Source organism: Monodelphis domestica, chromosome 6 (assembly GCF_027887165.1).
Source record: "Monodelphis domestica isolate mMonDom1 chromosome 6, mMonDom1.pri, whole genome shotgun sequence".
Classification (NCBI taxonomy): Eukaryota; Metazoa; Chordata; class Mammalia; order Didelphimorphia; family Didelphidae; genus Monodelphis; species Monodelphis domestica.
Genome location: NC_077232.1, coordinates 114,391,273 through 114,405,083, shown reverse-complemented (window position 1 = coordinate 114,405,083; position 13,811 = coordinate 114,391,273). Strand labels below are relative to the sequence as shown.

The 13,811-nt window shown below is 34.7% G+C and overlaps 1 pseudogene; it reads right to left on the bottom strand.

Annotated features, from left to right (window-relative positions):
- Positions 1-1,172: 1,172 nt before the first annotated feature.
- LOC100620003 (CBY1-interacting BAR domain-containing protein 1-like) lies at positions 1,173-2,413 on the bottom strand (annotated as a pseudogene).
- Between the last annotated feature and the right edge of the window lie 11,398 nt (positions 2,414-13,811).

Here is a 13,811-nt window from a genome sequence, read left to right as displayed (position 1 = left end):
CAAGGACACATGTAAAACCCAGTGGAATTGTGTGTCGGCTACGGGAAGGGATGGGGGGGGGGAGAATATGATTCTTGTAATCAAGGAAAAATGTTCTAAATTGACTAATTAAATAAAATCTAAATAAAATAAAATAAAAAATAAAAAAGTTCTTTCTGCAATGTAGTTTTGTGCCTCTTTTACCATTTGGCCTATTTTGGTTTTTAAGGTGTTATTTGGGGTGAAGAGTGAGGTTGTACCTCCTTTACCAAGCTACTTACTTTTTTTTCATGATTTTCTTGTACGGTTCTCGTTATCACAAGCACTTTTTCCTCCCTGGATCTGTGACCAGAGCCCCTGCTTTCCTGAAGCTTCATGCTCTAGGGAGTTCCTCCTCACCCTGGAACTGGAACAGGACAGTGTATGGACAATAAAACAGAGTCCTGCACCCAGAGCCAGCAAAGGGTCCCCTGTAACCTCCTTCTGACCAGTGGTCTGACCCTCTTACTGTCTGTGGTCTGGAAGCTCTGGAAGCCACTGATGCTGATTCTGACATCCCAACTCCTTCTGCTCCCTTGCCAGGGCTCAGCCTGTGCTGGACTGAGTTCCACTGTCATCCCAGTAAAACAGACCATTCCTGCTTACCTTCTTTACCCTTAAAAAGGGGCTCTCAAATAAAAATGTTAAAGAAGCTGGGAACCACCCGACTAGATGCTCTGAGATCCTCGGTCCTCCCTGGGTCAGCACTGAAAGGGAAGCTTCCCCAAAGCCACCAAACTTGGGAAGAGGCGGGTGAGGAGGGATTGGGAAGGAAGACCTTGTAAATGGGGGGAGGGGGCCCCCAAGAGTCCAGGGTCAGAAAGAAATTCTCCTTGGAGACAGGGCTTTGTGCCCTCTCACTGCCACCCCCAGCCACAAAGACAGATACCTCTTTCAAAGAACAGAGGGCCAAGGTGCTAAGGGGAAAACAAGGAGGCATCCTTGAGCAGAAGAGGAAAGGGAGTGTTGAGGGTCCCCGGTGACCCCAGCTGCGCTGCCAGCCTCACGCACCAGCTCCAGGCCCATCCATCAACCCATCTAGTCCTGAGCTGAAACAGTTAACTTCTTCAGACTGGATTCTTGGCCTCTGGTGGCACACCCGCCCCTTTCTCACCATCTGGCTGAGCCTTCTGAGTGCCAAGTGAGATCAAGGCTCAAGCAAGAGCCGGGCAGAAATGGGGGAAATGGCACTGGGGGAAGGACTCGGCCATTCCTTGAGGGGAACTGTTAAAGGCACATTCAAAATGAATTTCTTCCACTCTAACGTCTAATTCATCATCATCCTCTTCGTCATTATCTTGGCGATCTTTTCTTATCTGAATGGTGGGAATCTGCTGTGTTGATCCAGATATACACTTGATAGAAATAAATTTCTGAAGAGGAGATTGTGAATTTGCTTGAACAATATCTAAATGAGTCAGGTGGATAGAGACAGCTCAGAAAAATATTTAGATCTTCTTCCATCTGCTGCATATATTGGTAGATAGCAGTGTATATTTCTAAAACTTTGCCATGGAACAGCATTACAATAGTTATAAATTCTGAAAACATATTTTATCCGCTTTATTTTTTGCTTTTCCAAATTGTCAATTGTTTCTTCCAGGTGCTAACTTGTTCTGGTGGCATCCATTGTAGCCTTTTTATCAATTAAATGACAAAATAATTTTTTCTTCAAAATTGAAAGGATACTATTTCATGTCGATCTAATGGATTCTGTTGATGCCTCCTTTTTAGTTGAGTTAACTGCTTAGCTTCGTGAATCTTTGCTTTTGCTTCAATATCATGCCATTTCATTTTTACAGTAGTTCCATAGCTTTTCAAAGCTTAAACTACTTTGGCTTCAAGTCTTTCAACCTCAGCTTGCCTATAATCCTGAAGTTTGGCAAACTTTTCAACAAAGACGTCAGTTTGGGCATCTCAATGATGGCCTAGGCATTAATTCCATTCAGTAGGAGATCTGCTTTGTCCTACAGCTGTCTTTTTATGCACGGAGACTGTGAAGATCTGGCACAGCTCCTCAAAGTGCTTCTCCACGTAGGAGATTGCATCCGGCAGCTCTTTGGTTTGGGAGTCCTAGTTTTCCAAAGTCCGCCTCAGTATATTGGCACGAGAGCTACAGGGGATCCTGGGATGAAGCCTGGGGTAGAGCCTCCATGGCACTAGCTGGAGCTGGTGCCTAAGGGTGTTTAATCACACTTTTAAATGGAAGAATGCTGTAATACAGGTTCTGGGTCTAGGAAAAAAAAAAGCCTCTTTATGAGTTTTTCTTTTTCCCTCCTTGAACACAGTGAAGACTATATCACCTATGTAAGAATCCCATTTGTTCGATTGTGAATATATCTTACCTCTCCAAAAATCTGGCTGTATTTTTATTTCCCTGTACCACAGTGGCCATTAAAAGTATACATCTAACCTTTGCCCTTTCCTCTTATATCTTGGAGACCCGTCTCCATAGATGTCTCATGATAAGTCTCAAGACTTTGAAATTAACATTTTTAATTACAATGCTTGTTCTGCTACCTGTGAGGCCTTGGGTAAACTATTTTCTGTGCTGGTGGGAGGTGTCAGAGATACAGAGACACAGACAGAAGGAGAGATGAAAAACAGAGTGAAGGAGAGAGGAAGAAAGAAAGACAGAGGGACAGAAAGACAGAGATACATAGAGATAGAGAGACAAAGAGACAGAAAGGGAGAAACAGGCAGAGATACAATTATAGAGGTTTAATGTCATTTAGGTGAAAACTTTAAGGTACTGATCATTTTGCATGTAGGGAATGGGATTAGGAATAGATATGTTGCTATCTCCATTGTCTCCACAACACTAAAAGAGTTAGGTCGATTCATATCCAGCAAGCAAATGTTTGAGCATCTTCTAAGGTACCTTGCTCTAGAGTCAAATAGCCTATAAGATTTTTGTAATGTAAGATTTGAGGCACTCTCAGATATCTTAGTGAGAAATCAACTCACAGGTCTAAACCTCAAGCAGATACATACCTGATATGTTGTGGAGAAAGGGATTATCATCTAATAAAATAATTAGATCACTTTTTACGCATAACCATGAATATTTCCTCAGTTATAAGTTTCACAAACTGTGCATATCATCTAGGTTTGAATTTCTTATCATTCCAATTTTTGAATAATTTCCCAAAGTTCAGAGTTTTCTAACCTGGTATTATTTTCATTGAGGAAGTAAATATAAGACCACGCTAAATAATTTTTCAATAAATACAGCAATTGCTTAGGACAAAAAACCATGTTCTCTAAAGAGTCATAAAGTGAGTCTCTGTATTTTATGATTATATAAATTTAAAGGTTCATTATTTTGAGAAGTATTGAAATGAAACCCTGAAAGGAATGAAGAACAAAGAAAAGCATAGAGATTCTATGAATTTGGTTTGCTGCAAGATAAACTAAAAGAAAGGCGATATTCTTCAGTATTCAAAATTATGATATTTAAGAAAATCAGAAATAAAACCTACTACAGAATTCTTTAACAATAAACTAAAAAATATAAAATGTCAAAATGTAGGAATAGGATTTAGGAAATGGTTTTATTAGATACTATTAGATTTAATTTTTCTGAAAAATACATGAGCACAAATGCCACACTGGGCCTTAGTCCATTCAACTCATGTTCTTTCTCTTACTCTGTTGCCCAAGTAATGTTCTAAGGGAGAGCAGAGTAGTTTGTTTTCCATAAAATTACAAAAGATAACTGAACCTGAAATGGTCCCACAGTGACTCTCTTTCAGTCATAATTTTTGCCAAATTGTATACTTTGTGTTCTATTTAGAAAACATCAAATGTTTTCATCCTTAAAAGGCTAGGCACATAGTTAATGTTCCTTAGTATTCTGCTAATACTTTCCCATCTATAAACTTATCTAAGCCTTCCATAAGCCTTTTTTTAAAGTTTTCTTCATGTTTATCTTCTTTAGAGTAACAATTTCCACACTCATCACCATGCAAAATCAGACTTTTTGTTGTTATTCATGCTACAAGCTTCTAGAGAAATCCCATACTTCTTTTCTGGGCTTTGATGCCAAATTTATAATATCATAAGCTCTTTAAATTTAATAATGACCATACTTTGATGGTCCAGAGCTAAGACTATGATTAAGTTTGATTTCAAAGAATGGGAGGGCTTTCTCTTTCTGTTGTGTTTATTATATGTTCCTTTCTATCTTCTGGCAGTAGACAATCATTTGGGTAATAAAACAATGTATTGGGCTCATATTGATAGACCAAGAATTTATTGGTAGAAAAAAGTGACCTCAGAGATCCATTAATCTTATCCCCATATTTTCAAGATGAAAATACTAAAGTGTGGAAACTATGAAAATAAAAATTAGCACTTTAAGGATTACAAGGCACCTACTGTGCAATACCTCTGTGAAGTCGGTAATACAAATATTTTAAAGATGAGGGAAGTGAGGCTCAGTATCTAAGTAACTACCCAGGATTTTACAAATATATGATGGAATCAGGATTTGAATCTAAGTTAAGAGGAATCAAGAACTAGATGGAATCAGAGTTTGAATCTATATTAAAAGGAAGGATAAAGATCATGAATCAATAACTGGAAGGGAATTGAGAAGGCATCTGTTATAGCATGCCCATTTGGCAAATGAAAAAAAGAAACTGAGATGTAAAGAAACTAACTGACTAGTCCAAGATTATGTTAGTAGTGAGTAGCAAAAGAAAAAAAAAGGATTCAAATGTGTCTCTCTACTATCTTCCTTCTTTTACCTCAAAACCCAGTCATCATTATTTTTTCCTCCTGATTTATCAAAATAGTCCTTAGCACTTTCTTTCTTTTATAGGCACATTCAATAAATCATAGTTGAAGGAGAATAATTGAAGGGAATCAAAGGAGCTGGGTTTGAATTTCAGCTCTGACACATAGCTGCATGAATTAATTTTAAATGTATTACTTAGGCTAATTCACCTTATTCTTTGAGCTTCATTTTCCCTACCTATACAATTAACATATTTGACTAGATTTTTTTATAAGTCCCTCCAGTTCTGGAATCCTTAGTGATCTGGCCAGTGTCATAAAAGTTCAAATCACAATCAGCACTATTACCTGGGTCTTCCAACTCTCAACCAAGTTATCCTGGACTAGCTATAAGAAAATCACCTACAGCATGGAGAAAGATAAATACTGTTTTCTGGTTTATGTGTTCAAAAATTAGTCTGAGATTCAAAAGAAAATAAAAGTCACTTTAAAGGACTTTCCCTTAAAAGGCAGCTAAAAAGCATGGAACCTGAGAGCTAAGATTTTTGTACATAGATCTGAGCAATAGGTGGAAGGACGGGATATCCTACAATCCTTAAAAGGAGGCAGAATAAACAGAAATGAAACATATATCTATTATGTCACTCTGAACTGATGGAGGAAAGTCACTGTTTAGGATACTACAAGGGTGTAGTGTCCATGCCATATTGAAGGACTTGCTTCTAGGTCAGTCAAAACTACATGGGCAGAGAAGAGAGCTTAAAAGTCACTCTGGATGTCTTCAGTCAGAAGTAAGAAGCAGGTGTTTCTGCTCATTCAAAACTCATCAGCAAATGAAGGAGAACTCTTCAGCTTGTCTGAGAAAGCTAAGATGCTAATTAAGACCGTCGCAGCAGGGACAGGGAGATAGACCTGAGAAGGAAGATGTTTTTTCAGCCCTGGGCTGCCTTATGAACCAGCGATTCAGAGCAAGTAGAACTCTAAAGATCTCTGGCTGAGAAGACTGAACTTGGTTTAATGAGAATAATGATTCAATTCTATGCATATTTGTCATTTTGGTGATGAAAAGAAGGAAGAATTTTTCCACAGGCATTTATTAAGGACCTATCATATGCCAGAATTTTCTAGGGACTGAGTGGCATTCTGTAAGGAGACACTAAGTATATACAGAATAAATACAAGGAAGTTTAATGAGAGAAGGCAATAGCAGAGGGAACATGAAAGATTCCAGTTGGGATGATTATTAAAACTGAGTCACAAAGAAAGTAAGGGATTTTAATGAAGGGGTTCAAGGAATCAGAATACTCTAGGCCAAGTGGTGAGCACTGAGATGGGAGATTGGAGTACCATATATTGAAACAGCAAGTCAGTCAATTTTGTTAAACAAAGCCAAATGTGTATTTTAATGTTACATTTTAAAACTAAGTTGATGTGGGTCCCAAAAGGATCCTTACATAGGGATTAGTGGCCTGGTTCTATTTGAGATTGATACCAGTGGTGTAGAGAAAATGGTATTGGATTTAGAACTCAAAGAATGGATTAAGTTTCTTGTTTGAAAACTTGACCTTCATCAATACTCTCTTTAAAGCACTTTTTTGCAACAGTTCTGTAAGGTAGGGTGTGTTTGTATAGATGTTTAGAACTAGGAGAACTAGGTCAATTGTACAAAGTCATATAACTAAAAATAATTTGTACAGTTTTGTGTCAGAGCTGAATTTGAAAAATAATTTCTCCTATTTGTGATACTGTTTTTTACTATAATTTATTATGTGTGCTTATTCATAAGTAACATAGTAGATATAGTGTTGGGCTTGAATCTCATCTTATTTACTTTACATTTCACATCAGAGAGCAACTAACTCTGTGGTCCTAGTCAAGTCATTTACCTCTATTTCCTCAGTTTCCTCAATTACAAAATAAGCTAGAGAATAAAATGACAAATCATTTCAATACCTTTGCAAAGAAAACTCTGAATAGAGTAAAAAGATTCCAAGTGAAAACAACTGAAGAAACAAAAATCATAGATATAAGATCAGAAAGGAACTTATGTTCTAGAAAATTATAGAAGCATAGATTTAGAGTGCAAAAGGAGCTCCAAATTGGTCTGGTTGTATCTTTTTATTTTACCAATTAGAATAATGATGTCCTGAAAAGTTAAATGAATTGCTTATGATCACAACAGTAATACATATACAATGGACAGAATCTAAACCAAGGCCTGTGACCCTAAAGCAAGTGCTCTTTCCACTATATTATGATATTGCTCAAGTATTATTTTCCTCATTTACAAATAAGCAAACTGAAAATAATAAAGATGAACATTGTCAAATAAATAAATAACACCATAGCTAGGAATTAAAATGATTCTTAGCCTGTAAATGATGTTCAATGTAACATATGAACTTTAAAAATAATTTTTTTCATTGAAAAATTTCTTTTTTATAATTCTACACATTTTATTTAGTTAATTTAGGAAATATTATTTTGAGAAAAGGTGCATAGACTTTACTAGAATGATAAAGGGGGCCATGACTAAAAGGTCTCTACTAGATTTTGCTGCTTCTTTTCTTGTATTGCCTAATTACTCTCAGCATTCCATTATACTTCTAGAGAATAGTGTTTGTTTGTTTTTTTCAGGACATCTGAGCACATCCATTTATTTCCATCTCCAACCCACTGGAAGGAATTCATTGCAAAGGTGCAGTTGGCTTTCTGATAAAAGAGACCTTCACCAGCAGATATCTGACCTATTGAAAATAACTATTAAACAGTGTTTTCTGTTTACAATAAGAAAAGGCAGCATGCGCCAGCCTGATAGAGATAGCCTCAATGCCAGGAAGACAGCAATTCAAAATCCTACCTTTGACTAATACTGGTTATTCAATCTCAGAAACTTTTCAATTCTCAAACCCAGGAGTCTCAAACACTGGCCCAACTAAATTAGGGGTTTATTACACCCAAGTACAGCCCAACAAGATTAAAATTCAATTAGGTCCTTCTTTCAAAAATTAAGAAAAAAAAATCAGCAGAACATAAAAATATGAATTTTTTCTAAGTTCATGAGTTTTCTAAGTCAACATGTATCTCAAAGGAATTCTTCCCTAAACCTCCTTTCTATTTCCGTTTGAAACTGCATTATACCTCTCCCTAAGCTAAAGTTGTGGAAAAGGTTCCAAATTACATAATTAAGATGACTTTTTAAACCTTAGAGTAGTTCCCTATAGGACCTATAGGAATATCAAAGGTCTCTATCCTCTGCTTTGGCCATTCTCCTTAATGGAGTATCTTCCCTCAGTTATCAACAATATATCCTACTTATATCTTGTTTGCACATAGCTGCTCACAAATGTGCCCTTATTGAATGTGAAGTTCCTTGAGAACAGGGATTGACAAGTGCCTTTATTTGAATCTTCATGTCTTAGCTCAGTGGCTTGGACATAGTAGGTGCAAAATGTAGGCTTTTGCTTGACTGCCTGAATGTGACATGCTAAAACCATGAGACTAACAAATGGAGCCTCTCCTTGAGCTGAAAATCCAATGTTCTTTTTCTTATATTCAAATAGAGAGCCATCAATCTATATATAAGGATCTCTGTGGGTCACATGTCTTTGTTTTAAAATATAATACTATATGTTTTTATATTTGTATTAATGTTAAATATTTGCCATTATATTTTAATTTTTCTCAGGCTGCACTCTGGAGTCCTGTGGGGTGTTATTGATATCTCTGATCTCTTCTATTCTGCATAGCAACAAGATCCCTAGAAACAATAAGCAAAGGAAGACTAAACTAAATAATGTAGAGAAGTAAAGGACCATTCTAAAACTTCAAGTTTATGTTTATTCTTCTCTTGAACAGAAATACTTGTGGTTTAGTTAATTATCATTTAAATGGTTATTTTATAAATGCACATTGTAATATCATTTAATAAAAGGTGTTTTATTCTGAAATACTGTAAAGATTTGCCTTCAACCCAGGACTTCTACATTCTTATAATAATTCAGAATGGGATAATATTCTCTAATGTCTTCAATATATTTTGTATTAAGAGGTACCCATATCATTTTAGCTGTACTTGCTTAAGTTGTATAGGGTATTTGGAGACAGGAGGCTTTTATTCTAAAACTATCACTTGGTCCTAACTTGCCACAGAGACTTTAAACTTGGGAAAGTTTTTCTAGCCTTCAATTTCCCCCTTTATTTGGAAAATAACAATGTTGATGTAGTACTGGGATTCCTTGCCCTTTTTATGTGTCTGTATTACTCATACACATGGCTATTAACTACTCTTTACTCTAAGATTAAGCTTAAAAAATTTCAGTTGAACAATATGCCATTTCAAGAGGCAGAAAGAGAAAATAAAATATAATGTTTTCCCCTTACAAGTTAATAGATTTTCTTAAATCTCTCTTTGGACTTCTTTCAATATCTTCCATAATTTGATTTTTTAGATTAGCAAAATAATCTTCTCCAATATTAAACCAAGGAGCAGTGGATTTGTTGTCAGGAATGCATGAATTCTAACTCTCCTTAACTCCTAGCTATATGATCCTGGGAATGTCATTTAACATCTCTCTAAGGCACATTTTCCTCTTCTATAAAATGAGAAAAAATATTAAACCCTAATTCACACAATTGTCAGGAGGATAAACAAAATAATATACTTAAAGATCATGGCAAACCTTAAAGTATTATATTAAATATTTCTCACCATCATTATTATTCTAATGTAGAAGATACAGTACATGGAGTCAAATCTCTGTCCCAACACTTATTACCTACATGATCATAAGAACATTAAGTTCTATCTGTCTCCATTTCCTTATTTATAAGATGAAGACAATGTTGCTAGTGTTACCTACCTAACAGGATTGTTCAGAAGAAAGGGATTTATAAGTTAAACCACTTATAACTTATAATGTGACTTGTTATAAAATGAAGTATTTAATAAGAGATAAATTGTTCTCAGATAATATAGTTGAAAATTTAGTATCTTAGCTGAGAATTTCAGTTCTGAGCATTCTATTTTTCATAGTTAAATTGGAGTTTAGATAAATATGTTAAGAATAGAAGATTTCATCAAATCTTACTTAAGTATTAAGGACATTCAGTGTTTTGCCTGTGGTCCCACAGATAACTGGCTTATTTAAATCAATATTTTCTAGACTTCACAATCCAGTATTATATCTAGTATGTCAAGTTGCCTGTCTTAGGTGGTTAAGCAATAATAAGTATTAACAATGACAAAATAAAAAAGAGACATCCAAGAGAAATTAAGTCACTCAACCAGTTTGAGGGCAGCTTTAAGGTCTTTCTCAAAATCCTGCTTATACATACATATATATATATAATACATAAAAGTAATATTAATGTATATTAATTATATCACAATCATTCCCTTCACTTCAGTTCATGTAATCCTAGTTAAAGAGGCAGAATTAGAATGAGCACCAGACTCCCCACTTAAGCCAAAGACCAGTCACTTATAAAGAATTATTGCTCAGATTATAGACTCAGTTTTTCACTCACCAACAAAAAGGGAGTGATTCCTGTCATTATTGTCATTTCTTTAAGAGGCAGAACAGAGGTATATTATTCCATATACATTTACATATTGATATCTGAATGGAAAAGGGGGGATGCTACTGAATATTAATCCCCCACTCACTGACAGTTTCTCACTTCTAAAACTTTCTTAACTAATGATATAATTAGAGTGGTGGTAGGGAACGTGGTTTAAATTAGAAATCTAAATGTGCAAATCAAATACAGAGACAGGATAGAACATCCTTCATGTCTGATTTCAACTTTACATAAAAATAATATATGTATAGAAATTTAAATGTTATTAGGGAAGGAGCTTAGGTCCCCAATGAGGCTAAGGTTATGGAACGCTTTTAGTCTTTGAATCTAGTTCTAAATATGAACTTCATACTCATAACAATGAAAGAAGGACTTTTCAGTTCATTTTTTTATAAATCCACTATTTCCATGAATCCAACTCTCAACAAGGCATTACAGTTAACATGGCTTTTTATTTTATTTTTCTTTTTATTCTTTAGATTTCCCAACCACTCATTAAGTGGTATGGGAATACTTTTTTAACTTTTATTTTTTTTGTTGGAAAGAATGTGACAAAATGTGGTACTTTTTTGGCATTGTAATCAATGAGATTCAGGGTATTCTAACAGCACAAAGAAAATCTACTTCAAAATTAGAATTATTATTAGACTTTTTATCCTTACTGCTGAACTATGCAGACCCTTATCACATTACTACTGCAAAGCCTAGAAAAAGGGTAATTGCATCATCAGTCTCTGTTGGTCTGTGTCTCAGCCCTTTTAACACAATTGTCCTTTCTATTACTTCAGGATTTCATTTAATATTCTCATGGGTTGGAACCATAGGAATAGCAGGAAGAGGGAGGAATTACCAATTGCAAATATACATTTCTTTCAAATTCCTTTGCTTTCAAATTGAAAGGCATTTAAAAGATTTAAATAAAAAATGCAGATTTTGCCTCATATGCCTAAGTGGATATTGACTTTTCACTTTAGACTGTTTATTTCAACTCTAAGCAAGTAACTCAATCTGCAATGTAATACCATTAGGAGAGCAAAGTTGCATGTACACTGCTATAAACCTTTTGATTTGTAAAGTAATTTGATTTTTTAAGAAGCTATGTAAATTTAAAGTTGGGATTTTAAACTGAATGTTGACTTCTGAAAAGAAATTTGAGGATTTAAAATAGTGTTCTTGTTTCTTTTCAGATTTTTTAATTTTAATCAAAAGTGAAAAAAATCTGTATCTATATATAAATATATATCTATGTCTATCTACACACATGTAATTTAAAAGACTATCCACAGTATCTTCAATACATGATAATAAACTGTCTTTATAAATGAAAAAAAAACATTGTTTAATTCATTTAACTTATTGGGTTCTATCACATCTTTATACAATATTCAATCTATAACTTTAAATAAAATTTATTTTATTTAAAATTATATATATATATATATATATAAATAAAATTCATGTTTTAAGTAAACATATATTGGATATACTGGAAGAAACATTAGACTTTTTAATGTTAAGGGTTAAAACTTATGAATCATTTTCTTTGAAAGTGAATTAATAAACAAAAATACCCTTGGATTGAATAATAATTCCTAGTAGAGTTATGTTACTCATTCTATAATAAAAACTAACATTTATATAGTGTTTTAATATTTCTAAAACATCTGACATGTTATTTCATTTGAGATCCCCAACAACCCTCTATGGTATGTGTTATTATTATCCCCATTTTACAGTTGAGAAAATTGAGTCTGAGAGGAGATCAGTGTGTTGCTCAGAGTCAAATAGTGAGTAAGTGTCTAAAGCATGATTAAACTCATGTATTCTTGAAACCTTGAACTCAATTTAAGTAAATAATTTACTTTCTTAACCTGACACCTATTTTTGATTAAAAGATTTTGTTAGGGTCACAAGAGCTTTTAATTTGAATTGGCTTTGAACACAGGTCTTCTTGACCTGAGTTCCAGTGCTCTATTGACTATTTATGGGTGTTCAGGGAAGACTAATATCTCAAGTGTGAGGGATTGGTGAGTCCTTTTCAGGGCTGCTGTCTTGCTTTGGTGTCTACCTGCCACACAGCTCTTACTTGTGGCTTCAAAAAGTTGTAACATATAGATGGCTCAGAGGATAGATGTAGTCTTATACATGACTTAATTATGGGACCCTGGAAAAGTCCTTTAATCTCAATTGCATAGGTCTTACCTCTATTTTGTTTTGGAATCAATTCACAGAATTGATTATAAGAGAGAAGGTAAGAAATTAAAAAAAACAATAACAAGAATGGAAAAAAAAACAAAGAACCCAGTAGTCACAGGTTGTCAAACCATTTTGGCAGACAGACTAAACGAGGCAGAGGAAAACCAACAGGCCTGGTACTGTTAGGTAAGTGGTGGTGGTGGTGGGGAGGGGGTTCTAGCCCAGGCATGTGAAGATTTCTCCAAGTGGAAAGGACAGATAAGAGCAACTTGCTCCAATGAAAATGGAGGCAGTGGAAGCAGTAGCTGTGCAGCTTAGTTAGAGGTAAAGAAATCCAAGGGTATCCAATGCATCCCTAGCCATCATCGTTTGCCTGTAGTTTTCTTTTGCCACTGGACTCAGGTTACTGGAAGAAATAGTGGGGCTGATGGCTCTGTACAACTTTGACTCACTTCAATGAAATTTATGAATGAGTCAAAAGATATCACCAAAGATGACACTTTGGTGCTTTTCACATTGGAAGGAAACAACAAGCCAACCTATTTTTGAATAGTAAGCATATTCTGATATTGAAGCCTGTTATATTTTATACTTCCTTCTTGAATTAGAAAGAAATTTGCTTTAAAATATGTCAACTATCTGTGATTTTATCTGTGTGCTACTCTTTCTGACATCAGTAATTGGCCCCCATATACCATTCCAGAGTTTAATGAATCAGTGAGACCAACCCAAAGAAAAAAGCAACACCAAACATCTCCCATCTATAAAGTCATCTCGTTGGTAATAAATCCTAAAGAATTCAGCTTGTAATTTGGAGTAACTTAGTATTTAGTAGTTATTATTTGGATAAAAGATATATTGTCTCCTCTCTGACTGAAAACGCTAGGTTTTTAGAATATACTCGAAATTACGTTTAGTTAACATATCCCAGAATCTACTCTCCCAAAACATGAGACACTGAAGTAGGATTTTAGTTGAAGTTTCACATCTTGCCTTTAAAAATATTTCAATTTTAATGAGAGATTTATTAACGCATTTTACAAGATTTTGACAGATTCATTTCCATCTTATAAAACTTTAGAATTCACTCAGTGTTCCAATTATCAGTTAAAATTAAACACCATTTTCCTGTTTATTTTAATGTCCTTTTTATTCTTAATGAAATCAAGTTCCTATGAAGATAGACAGAAACGCTGATAATGCACAAAGGCCAGCAGACAACACAAAAATGTTTAGAAATTCAGAAATGCATAATATATGTATAGTATCATATA